General features: G+C 63.0%; 1 long non-coding RNA gene across 1 annotated transcript; it reads right to left on the bottom strand.

Moving 5' to 3' along the window:
* Nucleotides 1-14,299: 14,299 nt before the first annotated feature.
* LOC124525967 (uncharacterized) lies at nucleotides 14,300-14,999 on the bottom strand. The gene is made up of 2 exons (XR_006965589.1): nucleotides 14,861-14,999; nucleotides 14,300-14,749 (listed from the first exon to the last, which is right to left on the bottom strand). It is a non-coding gene; the product is annotated as an uncharacterized LOC124525967 (long non-coding RNA).
* Nucleotides 15,000-19,137: the final 4,138 nt, after the last annotated feature.

The following is a 19,137-nucleotide window of genomic DNA, read 5'->3' as shown; positions in this document are numbered from 1 at the left end:
GGTTCGAGCCCCACATCAGGCTCTGTGCTGACAGCTCGGAGCCTGGAGCCTGCTTCAGGTTCTCTCTGTCCTCTCTGTCTCTCTGTCTCTCTCTGTCCCTTCTCCGCTTGTGCCCTGTCTCTCTCAAAAATAAATAATAAACATTAAAGAGTCAGGTGTTGGTGGCATTCGTCTGTCTTACTATATTTTCTGACTTTCTGGTGCCTGGTCAGCCCCACTGGCCTCCGTGCTGCCCTTCATTCATCAGAAGATGAACAGAGCCACGGGGAGATTCAGTCAGAAAACAATTTTAGTGGATATAAATTGCCCGGATGGTTTAAATGCTACAGCGAAAATGGCCTTCTGTGTCGTTGTTGTTTTTTTTTTTTTCAAGAATGATTTATGTTTATTTGGGGGGGGGGGCAGAGAAAGAGGGAAACCGAGGATCTGAAGTAGGCTCTGAGCTGTCAGCACAGAGCCCGATGCGGGGCTTGAACTCACGAACTGTGAGATCATGACCTGAGCCAAAGTCGGACGCTTAACTGACTGAGCCCCCCAGGCGCCCTTGAGTTTTCACTTTTTTCACGTGAAATGTGTTTTATGACCCGAAAGGGGCGGATGGCCTTCCCACTCGGCACCTGCCACAGCACCCACGAACAACAGCTCACTGACAGGGCCGTGACGGGGACAAAGGCTAGTGTCTTCATCTAAAGAAAGAAAGGGGCAGTGTTGCCTGGAAGGGCCGGCCACCCCTGGAACCACAGGACCAGGACAGCACTGTGCCAGGTGACAAGACAGGCTAGGAGGGACCATCCTGCCCAGGGACAGAGCACCTTCCAAGGTGGCCCATCGTGGGGGGGACCTCCCGGAGCCCCTCAGCCAGTGTCCAGCAGGCTCAGAAGTCTTAGGAGGCCCAAGGGGCAGATCAGAGTGTGCATTTCCTTTCTGTAAGCAGAACCCCTTCTGGTGGGCGTGCTCAGGACCGTTCGGGGGGCTTGTGTAGGGAGAGGATGTGCTCAGCCCCTGAGGGCAGGGGAGTCCCCCTCGAGTCGCAAAAACACCCAGAGGGGGTGGGTCACCCAAGGCCAGTCCCGACCCAGGCCACACACCCCGGGCTGACGACAAGGGCATCAGGTTTTGAAATCGGGTCACAACATTCTACAGAGGCAAGGTTGTCTGCTTCCTCCAGAATCCAGGAAGCCCGGCCCTGGGGCCGGCCACACAAGGGCACTGTGGCCTAGTGAGGGTGACCAGGTGCCGGTGGGGGGTGCAGGGGAAGGGCAAGGCGTCCTGCAGGCAGGGCACTTCCTTTACCTGGACCGGCTCCCTCCTTAATCCCCACTCCTCACAGCCCCTGGCATCCTGACGGCCAAGTGCATCGGGGAGGGCCAGGTGCACCCACAGCCCTGGGAGCCCCTCCAACAGGGCTACCCGCTCCTCTGGCCTCTGTCCAGGGCAGCGCCAAGCCGGGGGTGAGGCTGGGAAGGGGCACGAGGCAGATGGCCGGGGAGGGCCCACTGTGAGCCGTGGGCGGGCAGGCTGGTGGCCCTGCTGGCCAGTTCCATGCTCCACAAGTGAGGGACCTGAACGAGATCGCAGGGAGGATGCGGCACCCGCCTAAGGGCAACACAACCCGGGGGACAGAAAAGTCACCGCCGGACAGCATGACCACAGAGCCCGCTGTTGGGACGGCCGGCGCCGTTTGACCGAAGAGCTGGCAGCCACAGGCCCAGAAGAAAAGGGGGCGCCCCCCCCCCCATACGCCGACGCTCTGCTATCCCTGCCCCCGACTCCTTTCCGCTTAGTGAACAAGGCTCTGCAGACCACACACCCGACCCGACCGCACCTCACGAACAGTCAGGTCTCGTCCAGCTCGTCTGTTCTCACGGGACCAGGGCCCCAGAGGGACCACTGGGAGGCAGAGCTCACGGAGGCCACCCCTCCCACAGACTCCCCACTCGGGCCCAGCACCCCCTCCACCCTCCCCGCCCTCCCCGTCCTCTGGGGAGGGTTAACCAGGTCCACAGGTCTGTGCCCTCTGGGGTCCCCGCTGAATCCCCCCATCACTGCTCAGTAATCGTCTTGGGCCACCGTATTCCATGCGCCACCTTTCCTTCCCTCTGGGCCGTCAGGCACCCCCGGAGGCAGGGCCTCAGTGCCCTCGCTGCCAGCCCTGGGTCTTCCGGAGCACAGACCTTCACACGTGGGCAGTTTCCTGAGCGCGTCCTCCCACCGTAAGGCCCTCTGCCCTGAAGGGCCTGGGACACCAGTGTTTGGATGCGTGGTCTCGTGCCATAAATTCTGTGATACAGCGGGCCGTGGGTCGCAGCAGCCGTGGACGCTAAGGACAGACGCTAAGGACGGAGCACTCACCGTGGGTGGGGACACCATAGAATGTAGTGGGTTCTTAGTGACCCCACACTGCACTCCCCTGAGCCTGAGCCTGCAGCCCCTGCACCAGGAGGCTGACCGGGGCCCCTGGGCGGGGTCTGTGACCTCTGACTGCCACCTCCAGATGACAAAGTTCTGCCCTGACCCCTAGGCCACGTGCTCTGGAGGCCTCTGGGACCCCCTCCTTGGCCTCTGGAGCGGAGGGACAGGCGGGGGGCTGCCGGTGCAGAGCCGGTCTCTGTGTGGCCACCGGAGGGCAGGGAGAGAGCGGACAGCAAAGCCAAGAGTCTCTGAAAGGGCACATGAGGTCACGACTCCCCAGACCGGGCAGGGAGGCCCCTCCAGTTAGAGGCTGAGCCCCACCCCAGAGGGCAAGGCATCTGCAGGGCCGAAGTGGGGGGGTGACTGGATCTCACCCTGGCCTTCCAGGCCCCGTTCCAGCTCTCCAGGACCTGGATCTCTTGCCCGGCAACCCCCCCAGCCCGTCTCTGGGGTCCACATCCTACGAGGGAGGGCTACCCCCGGCCCAAGGGGCTGCTTGCTGAGAGGTGAGGAGGGCAGGAGGAGGGGCAGCAGGGAACAGGGTCAGTGCTCCCCACATCACCACCTTCCAGAACCACCTCAGAGCGCCAGTTTCCAAGGTCTGACCTGGCTGGGTCTCGGCAGAAATGTGTCAGGTGGGAGGAGAGAGCAGGTCTCGTTAACAGACCCTTAGCTAGTTTACGGCTCTCAGATACTGAGTGCACTCGCCCCGCCACCGAGCCGGGAGGAGCTGGGCCCCGAGGGACGTTCCGGGGCCCCAGGGGCCAGAGCAGTGGAGCCGCAGTCCCAGCAGAGAGAACAGCGGGGAGGGCGCCCTGGAGACACCCACAGGTGCAAGGAGGGCCACCCTGCTGTGTGTGCTCAAGGAGTCACCTTCACAATAACCCCTTCAAAACAATCCCCAGAGATAAGCTATATTATTGCAGGTGTCATTCTCTCTGCCTCGCGGCTGAGAAAATTGGAGCCCTCTGAACGGAAGAGCTGGGAGACCCCCTACTCTCTAAGCCAGGTGACCACTCGGACCCTCAGTGTCCTCATCTTTGGGGCAGGGACGACGACAGCCACCGTGGTCTCCCTGTGAAGGTGCCAGAGACAAAGCGCGCACGCCTGGAAACAGTGCCCGAACGTGACACGTTGCTATTATTACCTCCAAAGTCCGATCACCTAAGAATCTCGATCATCCAGAAGGCACATCGGCCGTCAGGGACAGGGCTGCACCCAGCCCACTTTGAACTCAGGACCAACAAACGGGGAGACGGCCCGCCGTTAAGAAGGTGACGGCGGCTTACGCAGGTGTTCGAACACCGCTTGCCACCCAGCTGGCTAGAAACAGGCCCAGCGGTGTGGGCGCCACGGAGGGAGACACCGGCTGAGACGTGAGTCATCTGCAGCTCTTGAAGGCCAACACTTCTAGAAACAGATATTTTGGGCTCCTTTGCAAAGCGCACCACGGATGGAGAGGAAAAACCCTCAGGGCCTGAGGCTCAGGAAGGGTGGGGAGGGAGCCGTAGGGATGGTGGGGATCCTGGGGGGGGGTGCTGCAGGGAGAAGGGGTGCAGTCCTGAGCCAGTGCCTTCCAGTCAGCCACTTGGGGCCGGTTTTGTCCCGAGTCTCAGGACAGGATTGGGAATGGGTCCCTTATGGCGAAGGATGGCATTTTTGAGGGCTCTGCGGGGCTCAGGCGGGGATGCACCCCTTGCAGGACTCTCTGAAGGCCTCCCAGCCGATGCCAGCATGTCACCCAAGGTGAAGCAGGGGGCCAAGGTCACCTGGGGATAGACACAGAGTCAGGAGTCCCCAGGGGGCAGTGGACCCACTGGGGCCCCTTGTGGGTGGCAGATCCGGCTGGTGTCAACGGGGAACACCCGCCCCCCAACAGCTGCGGGAGGGAGGGGACCGGCCTGTCCCCGGTGACCTGAGTGACCTCGGACGGTTGGGCACATCTCTCTGGGCTACTTCCTCGCCTGCACAAAAGACGTCAGAAACAGGAACTTGGGAGGATTCTGAGAGACCGACAGCAACACGCTGTCTGAGACCAAGGTCCTGGGTCAGGGGCGGTCACACCTGATGCTTCGGGTTGGAGGCTGAGGCCCTGGACCTCCCTCTGGGGTCCTAACAGCTTAAACCCATACAGTTAGGACAGCAAGGGTCTGCTTTCCAGAAAACAAGAGTTCATTCCCCCCAAACAACCAAAGAACAGAAGAGTCAGGGATGGGGTGGGGGGAGTCCACTGACCATGTGAGCCTGCTTGGGATTCTGTCTTCCTGTCTCTCTGCCCCTCTCCCCCTCGTACTCACAGACGCTCCCTCGAAAAATAAATAGGGGTGCCTGGGTGGCTCAGTCGGTTAAACGTCCGACTTAGGCTCAGGTCATGATCTCGTGGTTTGTGAAATCGAGCCCTGTGTCGGGCTCTGTGCTGACAGCTCGGAGCCTGGAGCCTGTTTCAGGTTCTGTGTCTCCCCCTCTCTCTGACCCTCCCCCGTTCATTCTCTGTCTCTGTCTCAAAAATAAATAAACGTTAAAAAATAAATGAGTGAATGAATGAATGAATGAATGAGACCCCAGTTGGAGGGAGCATGTATGGATTTGAAGCCGGTGGGGTTCATTCACCTGCCCAGAGAGGCAGGGCTCAGACCCCCTCCAGCAAACACCCACGCTGTGCTCCTCTGTGGACCAGTGGCCGGGGGCAGGGGGGGCGGGGAGGGGGCGATGGATCAGCCCAGCCCCTACACTCTCATTGGGACACAGACAAAACCCAGAGTTACAAACTGCGGTTAGTGCCATGGACATATAAAGAGGGGCTGAGATAAGCAGACCGGGCAGGGGAGCCTCCTTCAGCAGGTGCCCGAGGAAGACCACTAACCACCTGTTCAACACCCTCTCTCCCCCCCCCCTTTTAACACAACCCCAGTATTGGCTGTGCAGCCCTAAAAATGTTTGTCAGCTCCCCCTTGCAGCAGGGGTTTGCCAATGAAATAAAAATGATGGGCTGGGACTTCTAGGAAAGTTCCTTCAAGAGGGCTGCCTCCGCTGAGAAATGAGTTCTTTTCCTCTCTTCCCCCCTTCATCCTCCTTGTTCCTGACTGGAATATGGTTGTGATTGCTGGAGCTCGAGTAGCCATTTTGTGACATGATGTGACCCTGAGTTTGGGAGGCCCAAGTTTAAACAGCAGGTAAGTTCTAGAGCCACGCGTTGGACTTGTTTGGTTTTTTGAGAGAGAGCACGAGCAGGAGAGAGTGGGAAAGGGAGAGAAAGAATCCCAAGCCGACTCCACACTCAGAGCAGAGCCCGACATGGGGCTCTATCCCACAACCCTGGAATTATGACCTGAGTTAAAATCAAGAGTGGACACTCAACTGAGCCACCCAGGTGCCCCTGGACTTTTGATTCTAAAACCTATATTCTTCACCCTTTGTAAACCTTTCCTCCTCAAGATACACACACACAGAGCTGAAACAAAACAGGGAGCCTTGTGGGGTTAAGTAGGGCTTCTTGCGGGATGGAAGGCCTCCATGAGTGCAGAGAAGGTTCCTGCCACATGAGCTCAGCCCCACACTCAGGGAGGAGACAGGCCAGATGACAGCAATTCTCGTTCTACTGATGGTCCTAAAATCAAATTCTCATTTCTTCTCTGTGACTGCAACCAGATAAAATTACACAGTGCTAGCAACTTATAAATAGAAGAAAATAAATGGGGAGAAATGAACACATTAAGCCATGAGCCACCAGGAGAAATCAGAGGAGGGGATTTGCTTTGTTGGTATTTCTTTCATTCTGCCAACACCATGGCTAAAACTCTCTGTGCTCTGCACCTGCCATGTGTGGTCCCCGGTGACCCCCTGCCCTGCACCTGCTGTGCGTGGACCCCGGTGACCCCCCGTGCCCTGCACCTGCTGTGCATGGACCATGGTGACCCCCCCGTGCCCTGCACCTGCCATGTGTGGTCCCCAGTGACCCCCCGTGCCCTGCACCTGCTGTGCGTGGACCCCGGTGACCCCCCGTGCCCTGCACCTGCTGTGCATGGACCATGGTGACCCCCCCGTGCCCTGCACCTGCCATGTGTGGTCCCCAGTGACCCCCCGTGCCCTGCACCTGCTGTGCGTGGACCCCGGTGACCCCCCGTGCCCTGCACCTGCTGTGCATGGACCATGGTGACCCCCCCGTGCCCTGCACCTGCCATGTGTGGTCCCCAGTGACCCCCCGTGCCCTGCACCTGCTGTGCGTGGACCCCGGTGACCCCCCTGTGCCCTGCACCTGCCGTGTGCGGTCCCCAGTGACCCCCCGTGCCCTGCACCTGCTGTGCGTGGACCCCGGTGACCCCCCTGTGCCCTGCACCTGCCGTGTGTGGTCCCCAGTGACCCCCCGTGCCCTGCACCTGCTGTGCGTGGACCCCGGTGACCCCCCTGTGCCCTGCACCTGCCGTGTGTGGTCCCCGGTGACCCCCTGCCCTGCACCTGCTGTGCGTGGACCCCGGTGACCCCCCCGTGCCCTGCACCTGCCGTGTGTGGTCCCCGGTGACCCCCTGCCCTGCACCTGCTGTGCGTGGACCCCGGTGACCCCCCCGTGCCCTGCACCTGCTGCATGTGGACCCCCATGAGCCTCTGGCTCCACCCCTTTCTCACATCAGCTAAATCCAAAATGAAAATGCAGAGCATCTTACTCTGGAACTTGATCTGCACTTGGGACAGTCTGCTCCGATGCTGAGTCCATAAAGTGACACACAAACCAGGAAACGCGTGGTTGCTCTGATGGTATTGGCTGGACACCACGGGGCTGCAGGTGAGGACCCAGGCGGGGGCCCAGAGAGCAGCCCCCGCCGCAAGCCGGGTAGCGGGACACCAGGTCCACGGCCAAGGTCAGGAAGGGGACGCGCTCCCCTCCAGCACGGCTCCCCCGTCCTGCTATCGTCTCAGAGCCACGTGCCCCCCCCCCCGCCTTTGCAAACATGCTCAAAGTCCAGTTGAAGCCAACACAAAACACTGGCAAACCAAAGGGAGGAAAGGGTTGAACGCAAAAGATTTCGTGGGTCATCTCTGCAGCTGCCAGGATTTGGGGGTGTGCGAAAGAGGCACGGCTATGATTTCTTCAAGGTGTACCCATTTTCCAGGGGGGGGAGGAGTGGAGAGAGGAGGGGAACAGAGGATCTGAAGCAGGCTCTGCTCTGACAGCAGAGGGCCCAGTGCAGGGCTCGAACCCACAAACCACAAGATCACGACCTGAGCCGAAGCCGGACGCTCAACCCGCTGACCCACCGGGCGCCCCAAGATTTTCCTTCAGGGTTGACTTCTACTCACCTGAATTCTCTGCAGACTTGTCCAGCTGGCTTAGGTCACACACACACACAACCTGTGGTCACACTGGCTCACACACACACGCTCAGACACGTGTACACACACACTCACACCAGGGGCTGGGTTCACACTGCGGGCCCTTTACGCTCCTTGGCTTATGCCGCTCCAAGATGAGCTCGAGGCAGGAGGAGAGTCGGACCGTCTGTTGTCGGCCGCTGCTCTCTGGCTGCCCTGGTGACGCATTCCTTGGGGGTTTGTTTCACTTTAGTTTTACTTCTTCGGCGATAAAACCCATGAGCCCGCGCTGACGCCAGGACAGGTATCTGAGGGCAGGCTCTAGGCCGCTCCCTGGGGCTGGGGTGACCGCAGGCCTCCCCTGCCTGCCTGTCCAGGCCGCTCCCCATGCCCGCAGGGCTGGGGTCCCGCTGGAGGGCCCCCTCTTCTGCCTCTCCCACCCCCCCAAAGCCCACGGGCACTGCCATATCCAGGGCGGGCTGGCCTGGGGAACCCGGGGGAACCCTGCAGGCAGGGCGCGGCTGGGCGGGAGGGCCTTTCTCACCTGAACGAAAAATTTAAGGTGGTGCCAAAAACTCAGCGGTTTAGATGAATAATAACTTTATTTCAATATTTTAGTGAATCGAATAGATGTCAAAAAAACCGATAAACGAAAATAACAAAATTTTAAATAAAGGCACTGGCCTGGCTGTCTCTTCTCACTCACCCCACCCTGGGTCCTTGTCCTGGGCACCATCACCATCAATATGGGGAAACCGCATTTAGCACGGAGTCTGGGGGCCACGGGGGTGCTCGCACATCCCACCGCTATCTTTATCGGCGCACCTGACGACAAAGGCAGCTACTGCTTTAGCTACTGTATCACCCCAGCAGAAAGAGGGAAGGTTTGGGGGGCGCCTGGGTGGCTCAGTCGGTTGAGCGTGTGGCTTCGGTTGAGCGTGTGGCTTCGGCTCAGGTCACGATCTCGCGGTCCGTGAGTTCGAGCCCCGCGTCGGGCCCCATGCTGACAGCTCGGAGCCTGGAGCCTGCTTCTTGTTCTGTGTCTCCCTCTCTCTCTGCCCCTCCCTGCTCATGCTCTGCCTCTCTCTCTCTCTCTCTCAAAAATAGACATTTTAAAAAAATTTTTTTTTAAGAAAGAGGAAAGGTTTTCTCTTCCCCTAGCAGCAGCCCAGCCGGTGAGAGGCAGTCACAGCCCAGCCAATGAGGAGGGACACTCACAGCCCAGCCAGTGAGAGGCCACTCTGCTTCCGGCCCCCCGTTTTCTCCAGGGGACTTTGCGTTGACAACAGCCCTCACGGCCCCACTTTCCTCTGCAGAAGAGCCTCCTTGGCCTTGTTCTCCGACTGGACTAGGGTTCTGCCATGACCTGCTCGTTCTGGGTTGTGATCCCCTACTATTCCCAAAGAAACCCATCGCTGTAAGACTGGACAGTTTTATTTTCGAGGTGAACAGAAGCTTGATCCCCGGAGCAAGGGTGGAGGATGGGCCAGGGCCCCCCCACCTCTGCAGCGGGTGAGGCCCTCCTGTCACCTGTGCGGCAGGGCCTTTCCCTGGATACCTACGGCCATTCCCTGCGGGCATCCCCCGACACGTGCACACACGCACGCGGGTGCACCCAGCAGCAGCTTCCTGGGAGCTCCCCGCTCGCCGTCACAGCGCGCGGCAGCACGGGGAGAGGCTCTCACTCAGCCACAGCAGGTTTCTGAATCCAGGGCAAAGCCACGGGGGCAGGAACTGGCAGAAGCCAGAGTCCCAGATGGGGTGGAGTTGACGAGACGCCCCCAACGCCAGGCCTCTGCTGTGGACAGCACTGATCCCACGGGGGCTCCACCTCCGTGTGTGTGTGTGTGTGTGTGTGTGTGTGTGTGTGTGTGTGTGAGACAGTGTCTCCTCCCCCACCTGGACTGTCACCTCCACGGGCGCAGCCCTCCTGCGCTGTCCACGCCCTGACACTGCCCACGGCTGCAGTGTGCGGACGACACTCGGGGTGTCTCCGGGAAGCTCCCACGCTGTAGGGTGGCTGTGCCCTGGCACAGGGCTGGACGAGGGCCACATGCCAGCCACGTGGCTCCCTGGGCAGCGGGGAGGGCCGGGCGGCTGGGGTCAGAACTAGGCCCCCTGAAATGGCCCAAGGCCAGGGAGGGTTTAGAGAGCACAGGGGGCCCGTGGAACCACCTACACTGGTTTGGCCACTGCAGCCGGGAGGCTGGACGACCGCGGCACAGAAGGGCTCTGCTCCTTCCTGTCCCTTTCGGCAATCAATCCTCTGCCGGGATTGACCGTGCCAGTTGATTGCCATTCCAGGCACCGTCGCTGCTCCTTGCTGCTTCCAGCTCAGTCTGCCGCGCTATTTGTAGCGGACTAGTTAAGAGACACAAATCACTATTGCAATACTGCCTTTAAGTTTCAGGAGGCTAAAGGATACAACGGGCTGAAACGTTTGCTAATGGACTTCGTGTCTCTGGCGGGTTTGCAATGAAACTGCCTCTTTTCTCTTAAGCGATGAGTGTGCTTTCAAGGCCTCTCCCAAAAATGTACCTTCCTTTAAATAAACTGCTCCGCTGCTTTTCCCGAAGGGCGGGCGCGACCCTGCTCCCTGCCAACCGGTGGCCAGGGCAGGCGGGCCGTCCCTCTCACGCGGCTCTAGAAAGCTTTCCCGACCTTCCCCTCGGCTCCGGCCTCGCTGACTCCGTGCCCACCCGCCGACATCCCCCCCAAGCCTGGAGATCGGCCTCCATTCGGCACCAGCAGGCCGGAACAACCCACAAACGTCATGCTGCCCACAGCTGCTCTGCGCCCACACACTTCTCGCCACTTTGCTCGTATTAATGTACCGAATCCTCAAACAACCTGAGGCGGGTGCCGCTGCCGATCCCTGTGCGGCAGGAGGGGAGACGGCCCGGCTCCCTGGACGCCCCAGGCCAGCCCCTCCACCCCCACCCCGCATGACCACGCGGCAAAGCTCCTCAGGGGCCTGGCCGCTCCAGCAGCTCCCCCGCTTGGGCCTGAGCTCTGCCTCACCCTTAAGTCACTTATAGGACGCGCCGGGGTCAGTGGAGTCACCACAGACATAAGGACGTCAAACTCGAGTGGTCTCTCCTGGCAGGGATGAGGGGGCTCCTGAGAGGAGCTTCTGAGGACTCCCGACAGGGGAGGGCCAGGAGGCAGCAAGGTGGGAGGAAGCCAGAGTCTGCGTCGGACTGTGGGGGTCCCGACCCCCGGGGGGTGGGGGGGCCTTTGGAGAGGTACGCAGGACGGCCCTCGGGGACACCATCTTGCATGGGCCCAGAGGAGGAGGAGACTCGGGATTTGCCCACCCGCAGGAGGCGGAGGTCGGGCTCGTGCTGGCCAGGAAGGCACAAAACGAAAAGCCTGAGCTTAGAGGTTGCCCCTGGGGAGCGAGGTGTCCTCCGGGAGGGTGGCTAGCTCATCCTGGAGACGGGAGGGGGAGAGGGACCATGGGGGCCCAGGTGGGCAGCCCGCTTCCAAAAGGCCAGTGGGGCGGGGGTGGGGGAGGAAGGCCAGGCCAGACACTCAGGCACCCCCCCCCCACCCAGGCCCGAGGCCCCAGGGAGCAGGGCGGGCCCCCAGAGGGGCCCCAGGCTGCTCTGCCCCACCCCCCTCCCGTCTTTTGTTCTTGCTACTGGTTTTGGCAGACGGGCGCCCTCCCCTCTGCCCGAGGCCTGCATTTCCACACAGAAGCCAGGATCCTGTGAGACAGGTCCGGCTTCGGGGGACTCAGCTCTGCTCGTCCTCCCGCTGGCGGCCACCAGCCCTTCCCTGCCCTGCCCCCTGACCTGCTATGGGTCAGCAACATTAGGAACGGGTGACACGAGGCCAAGGGGCACTGGGTGCCTCCCCACCAGGGTTCTAGGGCTGCCTGCTGGGCAAGTTTCCGTAATCCACAGCCGAGTCATCGTAAGTGTCCACGGGGCCTGATGGCTGCTGACAAGGCCGCCTGGGGCTGGCTGTGCCTCTCTGGCCCAGGACGGAAGGGCCGGGCGTCGGTGCCGGGGAGCCTCCCTCCCGCCCTCCTCCCTCGGAGGCTGGAGAAAGTGGTCTTTGGAGCCGAGCCTGTGCCCGCAGGCCCGGGGCGGTTCGGCAACCCAGGACGCCGCCTCGGGGCTCTCGTGCAAGGAGGTGCCCCTGGCACGTGCCCCATTTTTACACGGACCTCTGCTTCTCGAACCCAAACCTTTCCAGTACAGTGGGACGTTCAGACCCTGAGAGCAACGGGAACCTATTGAGGACACCACGCGGGGCTCGCGGTGGCTCCCCACTCCCAGCTCTGGGGAGAGCCCCTGGACCACAGGAGTGGACAGAAGCGACTCAGCCATGCACGCCATCCGCCTCCTGCCCCCCCCCCCCCCATCTCACAGCACGCGTGTCCTCGTGCAGGAGCGCCTCCCCTTTGTGCCTATTTTTTGTGAGCAGGGAAGAGAACGCCCTGGAGACTCCAAGGCCCAAAGGCTCTAGAGACGCTCCAGGGACGGCGGCCCCCACGACGGCAGGGATGAGGGAGCCGCTGCCAGATCACGCGGCCCAGGTTGACTCGAGGGACGAGGAGCAGCGTGGGGAGACCGCGGGAGAGGGGCTTCTGGCGCCAGGGCCCACAAAGGATGGCACCCATTCCAAGTGACCAGGAGCGACAGGGTGAACCCGGGCCGGCCGGGGCTCAGGAGCCCCTCAAGCCGCGTGTCGGGGACACGGCTTTGAGATGCTTTCGGCTTCCGTGATAAAGTCCCTAAGTCACGCAGGAGGCACGGTGGCAGGGGCAGGGCACTGGCACACCCTCCAGGCAGGAGTCTCCTGGCCACGGGGTCTCCGCGGTGAGTCCGTACAGCGCCTCCCACGGGTCTGGCCGGGAATGGAACAGCCCCCCGCCCCCGACGAAAGACCCCCCCCACACACGGACAGGAGAGCGTGAACTTAGTGCGCGGCACGTCAGAGCGCCAGGCGTGGTGGCACCGCGGACGCGACCGCGAGGTGTGGACAGAATCTCACGCGAGGTCATGAAGAAAAGCAGCAGAGAAAGCACTGAGAACGTCCTGGAAGGAGGGAGGGGTGGCGGTCGCGCAACACGGCGGGCGCACCCAATGCCCCTCGGCTGTGTACTCTCGTCGCTTCCATCAGCTATCGTGTGACTTCTGCCTCAACTGAAAAAGACGACCCACATCGTGCTCGTCTCGGGGGGGGGGGGGGCTGAGGGAGACCCCGAGAGGCTCGGGTGTTTACAGTCCCGACGGCTGGGCCCCAAGACACCGCGCTGCCTGCCAGAGGGAGGGCGCCTTTGCTCCGGCTTCCTCGCGTTCTCAAGGAGATGCCTGAAGAAACTCCGTCACCCCAGCCGGACACGCCACCCCGCCGGAGGCCTCAGTCCCGCCCGGCCCGCCCCCGCCCCGCCAGGGCTTCCAGGCCCTTCCGCGGCGGCCGGGCGTGAGTGGGAGCCCTGTCACGTGGGGCCCCTTTCCAGAACTCTCACACGTCTCACTGGTTTGTGCCGACTCCAGCTGAACGTCAGCTGCCTATCACGCGTCTCCCTGGGGCTTTGGTCTGGGTGCCGGGCCGGAGCCCCGCGTACTACAGGCCCCAGGGGACCAGCAGGTGGTGGCCTCTGCGTCCCCCCCACCACATCCACCCCAACGGGAGCTGGGCGATTTTAGGGCCACCCCCAGAGAAACCCAGGGCACGGTCGGTGGCTACTGCCCGGGTCTGAGGGACGCCCAGGCCGCACATCTCCCCCTCCCGCTGGGTCACGGTGGCTGCAGGATGTCGTGTCCAACGCATGCCCCCTGGGAGACGAATCCACCTCAGGCTCCCAAGCGACGGGGGGGGGGGGGGGGGGCGGGCAGACGGCACCGAGGGGAGACTCGGGGACGCCAGCAGCTCCCGTGCACATGAAGGAGGCTCCGCTTCACTCGAAACGCAGCAGGCGCCGCGTGGACCTCGCCGAGGCCCGCCCTCGTGTCACCAGCACGGTGTCCCAGCAGGGCAGCAGCCAGGTCCACCATCCTGGAGGGTCCGGGGCATCCTCACTCTGGGAGGGGACGGGGCAGACGCCTGGCAAGGGGACAGCGAGTGTCACAGAAGAGAGGGCAGGCCACATTCACCACGGCAGACCGTCCGTGTGCTGCCGTGAGAGGTGGGGTCAACTGGCCGCCACCTGCCACCGAGACCGTCGGGCGGGCACACACAGGGTGGCTGGCCATCCTGCACACACACACGTGCACACTTGCACACACACACACTCATGCCACACAGACACACACACACACACACACACACACACACACCACACGTGGCTTTTTAAACATATCTCCGGGGCACCTGAGTGGCTCAGTCGGTTAAGCGTCCGACTTCAGCTCGGGTCACGATCTCACGGTTCCTGAGTTCGAGCCCCGCGTCGGGCTCTGCGCTGACCGCTCGGAGCCTGGAGCCTAGAGGGCAAACCGTCCAGCCCAGAGCCAGCAGCCGGGCCCCCTCGACACGCCGCGACCTCTTCGCGCCCGTCAGCAGCCATCAGGCATCAACACCGTCACACGCCCGGACCGCCACTCGTCCCTGCTGCTCCGGCCACATCTGCACTTTCCCAGTCTGTTTACTGGAGTGACAAGGTCAGTCCCCAGACGGAGGCTGGCGGGGGTCTCCCCACCACACCGTTCCCTTCTTACCAGGTTGCCTGTCCTGGGGCGGTTCCCCAGACTGAAGGACGCTGCGCCCCCACCGTGTCGGGTGACGTGTCCTTCTGTCCCCAGTGTCTGTGAACCGATATCAGCTCCACAGGCTCAATCCAGCTCAGACTCTCCTTCTGTCCTCCTTTCCCGGCGGGAGGTCCTCAGAGGCCGGGGGGTGTTCTCCCACCGGAGGCTCATTCACCTGCTGGTTTCCCGGTTCTGGGAGGTGACACCCGCTGGTCTTCGTCCCCTGGACCCGACTCAGTCAGGGTCGCACGACGGATTCACTTTTTCTCTACAGAAACTCGCCCTCATCGAGTCCGGACCACCCCTGGCAGGGACGGGTCTGGGAGCATCTGGACGGGAAGGGCAGGGTCGGCGTGGGGCTCTCACCCCTCAGCCATTTTCCAAAGAATGAACGGGGTCCCCAGCACCGCCCACCGGCCCACAGTCCCGTGCTTCCTCACCGTGTCACGAGACACGCACGCCTGACCACATCGCTCCGCCGCGGCCTGTGTCCCCACGACACTCCTCGCCCCGTGCCGAGTGTCGGCAAGAATCCGCGCAGCGGGACCCCACGCGGCACTAACGCCACACTCCGGGCCAAGCATCCACGTGGGACCTGATCACGGGCGTGCGTGACAAAAACGCTGGGGACAGAGCACACGGTGGGGAGCAGCCCATCCGGAGAGGGCTCGCGCTCACGTTTGCCCCCCCTCTTCCCTCCTATCCTGACCTGACGTGGAGCTGGGTCCCGGTGACATTTCCTCTCCTGCCTCCTTCGCTCCGGGACACAGGGCCACGGGGGCGCTTTAGAACAGGGCAGACCCACCCCCTCTTCTGCCCGGCGCACCGGATGCTGCCCAGTGTTCCCAAATACGACGCTGAGCGGAGTCACAGATGGGGGCTCCACCCCGGGAGTCCCCACGGCACAGCCGAGGCAAACCCCCGACAGGTGCGGCCGGCTTCGCGGCCCTTGCGGGCACCCGCGCCCAGGCTGACGTCCTGCCGTTGCCAGCCCAAATTCCCTAACGATTTTACGGAGGGGCCCCGCAGATAGGGCGGCCAGTCCTGCCTCTGGGGCCCCCACCCTGTTCCAGACACGGGCACAAAGACACCACCACACGCCTTGAACATTCTCACCAAGGTCGCAGCTCCACCGCACGGCCGGTGACCGGCTGCAGGGAGGGCTGGGGGGACCCCGTCCGGATGGCGGAACCCAACCTCGGGACGGGCCTGGCTCTATGGCCCAGCCGCGCGAGCCCACGACCCCGCTGCCCTGTGCTGCCCTCCTGCCCCCCCTCCACCTTGCGGGGGCAGCGCCATCGGCCACCTGGGGAACCCGAGCCTCAGGCTCAGCGTCCTAGAGCCGCATCGATGACTGACAGACCTGCTGCAGGCACGCGTGGGGGCCAAGGGGGGCCAAGGGGGGCCGCAGCTCACAGGGAGAGCAGGGCCCTCCCACGGCATCCGGAACTGGGCAGGGGTGTGGGGGCTCCGGTCCCCACCCGAAGCCGGCCTCCGGCAGACCGCAGGACTCCTCAGGGGCCCCAGGAACGCCAGCCTCCAGAGCCTTCACAGACACATAAAGGCACCTGTGCGGACCAGAAGGCCTATGTGAGTCCTGGGGCTGGAGCCTCTCAGCGCGGCACGGACGGACACGAGTCACGCTTCTGCTGGATGCCACCGAGCTCACCACTCCATCTTGTCAGCTCACCCTGGGACACGGAAAAGACCTTGCTTCCTGCTCCGACACCCCAGGTCCGGGAGACCAGAGTGGACGACCTGCATCGCCCTACCCAGCGGCCCCCATTTGCCGGGTCGCAGCCCTAGAAGCTCCTGGGGGGGGGGCAGCAACACAGAGCCTCTCAGCGGCGGCGGGCACGGCGAGGGCAGCCCCGGTGCCACCACCTGGTTAAAGGACACCAGTCACGCAGGAATGGGCAAGAAAAGGGAACTGACCGGTGGTGAGCTCCCCTGAGGCAACACCACTTCCAGAAGCCCCAGAGGCGAGGGCCAGTGAGCCCCTCTCCCGTTTAAGCCGGCCTGAGTCTGAGTTCAGTTAGTGGAGGTCCCAAATCAAAACATCCCCGCTTTTGAAACTCAAGCACGTCATCGATTCACATGAAGGCAGAACTTACTACGATAATTAGAAGCTGGAAAGAAAGCAGTGACCGTCTGGACGTGTGGCTGGGCAGCAAGGGAACGGCTGCCTCGCCTCCCCTCCCAGAAGCCCCCGCACACGACACAAACTCAGGGAGCCCCAAAGCCCAGGGCCCGACCCGTCCAACTCTGAAACAGCTTCGTGCCAGGGAAGGATCTGGGAGAGAGGGTTCAGGGTCAGCGTGAACGAGGCACCGCTTAGGCACAAAGCAGAGGCTCCGACGGGAGATGTCAGGGCGGGGCTGATCGGGGCACTGGGAGCTGAGAGACGTGGGGCCTGGCCCGGTGGGCAGGGCGCCCCGGGAAGGGAAGAAGGGAGCTGCGGTTGTGCAGGGACCAGGCCTCCAGAGAGACAAGGGATGATGGGATGGGGACCATGACTTCTCCACGTCCGGGAGACCCAGAGCCTTCAGGGAAACGGGATGTTCTGTTCTCCAACAGGAAGGCTGTCAGGAGCGTCCCCAACCAGGCTCCGGGGCAAGGCCGAGGCCACTCAAGCGCCATGAAGGCAACGGGGCCCTGGGGTGTGCCGGAGGGGTCACCCGACAGGCCAGGAGCCCACGGGGCGGGTGAGGACAGGACGGCGCTGGTGCCCGGGGAGCACAGCAGCCCCGCCGCGGGCCCCTGGGAGTGGCCTGGCCCTCTAGCCTGGGAGACAGGATCCAGTGCCCAGAAAGCTGAGCTCAAAGTCCGTAACGGGAAAGGAGCCAGCCCAGAAGCTGACCCACCATGCCACAGGAGGGGACGGGGCCAGCCACGGGCCCTCGGTCACATGCTCGTCCCCCCCCAACACAGGCCCGGGCCCCGCTGGTCACGAGCCCTCACCGCTTCCTGACAGGCTGGTGCCCTCAAGCCTGGTCAACCCTGTCCCTGGCCTCAGGGTGCTCCCGGGGGAAGGGGGGGGAAGGGGCGTGCAGGGAGAGTATACAGGGAAACACCTACGGTGAGGCAGGGAGCCAGGCTGCAGATTGAGGTGGGGTGATGAGGTGACCCGGAACGCCCCCGCCCCCCGCCACGTTGCCCGGTCCCACAACCCCGGGACCCTGGCCGGGGAAATGAGCAGCACTGCTGAGCGAGGCAGAGCACTTTGGACGTCCAGGGAGCTTGGGGCCAATCTCTGGCTCTGTCAATCGTAATGGCCTCACCCCCACACTTCAGTGTTTTCTAACCCTTTCACTCTTTGGCAAACCTCCCAGAGCAGGGAATTTTCCAAGGGCAGGAAAGGGACAGGGCCAAGCTCTGAAGTGTGAGGCTCAGGAGAAAGAAAGCCTGGACACAGGGACTGTGGCGGCAGGATTCCCAGTCAGCCCCGAGAGGCCCACCCCCGGCCCCAGCGTGGATGGGCCTGTCCTAATCAGGTCAGCGGGAACGCAGAGGAGTGGCCGGAGGCCTCCGAGGTGAGAGTCTGTCCTGCTGGCCCGGGAGCTGCGGACGGCCTCAGAGGCTCAGACTGATCCGGGCAGACAGCCAGCAAGAAAACCGGGACCTCGGACCTCCAGCCGCAAAGACCTCAATTCTGCCAACAACCGGTGAGCTGGAAAGGGGACTCCGAGCCTCTCGTGTCACGGCAGCCTCGCTCCAACCTCACCTTCGGCCTGAGACCCCGAGCAGGAGCCCGCCAGGCCTCACGCAGGCCCCCGACCTCAGCACGGTCTCCAGCCCCTGCGTCCGCAGTGAATTGCTGGCCACCACCGGTACCTCACACGGGACTGCGTGAACATTCAGGGAGAAAAGGAGAGAGAAGAGGGGAGGGGAGAAACAAGAGGGTGACCGCAGAGGGGGGCAGCGAGCCGGGCTGCAGGGGGCACGGGACGGCCGAGGGTCCAGGGTCCCGCCAGGGAGCACCAACATCTGCGGACGACCCAACGTCATGAGTCAGAATTCCAAAGGGAGGCCAGGAACGAGGGTGAGACGCGTGCCGACGGGTATCCGCCGCGCCCAGGGGCCAGGCCGCGTGGCAGACCCAGAAGCGGCACTGCCACCGGGGTGGGGCCCCCAGCTCCGCTGGCCGCGGGTCGCTGAGCCCGCACGTCCCTCTCCTCCCGCCGCCAGGTGCGCAGATGAGCGCCTGGGAAGGCCGTGGCAACGCACTGGCAAGCCCTGAGGTCAGGGTCGACACCCGCCCCGGCCTGGGAAAGGCCTGGGAAAGGCCTAACGTCTGTCTGCCTGGGACTCCAACCACGCTCTTGGGTTTCCAGAAACGCGGCGCTGGCGGCAGCAGGGACACCCCCACGGAGCCCTCAGAGACCACCGACACCACCCCACGTGCGGACGAGGTCACGGAGGCTACAGCGGTTAGGGACCCACGCGAGGAGGGACCAGACACCTCTCGGTCTGCCGACCTCAGAGGGGCACCCGCCGCGTGGGCCCAAGCACCCGCCGCCCCCCACCCCCTAAACCCGCCTCCCACTGGCCCTCAGGGCCACACTCCTCTGCCTGTACTCTCCAACCCCACGAATCCAGAGGCTTCCAAGAGGTGGGCAGAGCTGCAGGCCCTGGGGCCACGAGCCCGCTGCCAAGTGTGTGGGGCTGCCTGCCCGCCCTCACATACACCTTCAAGGTCTGTAGCGCCAGCCAAGAG

The sequence above is a fragment of the Lynx rufus genome, unplaced genomic scaffold (assembly GCF_022079265.1).
Source record: "Lynx rufus isolate CCGP_SWC_20201006 ecotype Redwood Valley unplaced genomic scaffold, mLynRuf1.p SCAF_5, whole genome shotgun sequence".
NCBI classification, from domain to species: Eukaryota; Metazoa; Chordata; class Mammalia; order Carnivora; family Felidae; genus Lynx; species Lynx rufus.
The sequence above is the reverse complement of the archived record's forward strand: the minus strand, read 5'-3'. Positions and strand labels throughout refer to the sequence as shown.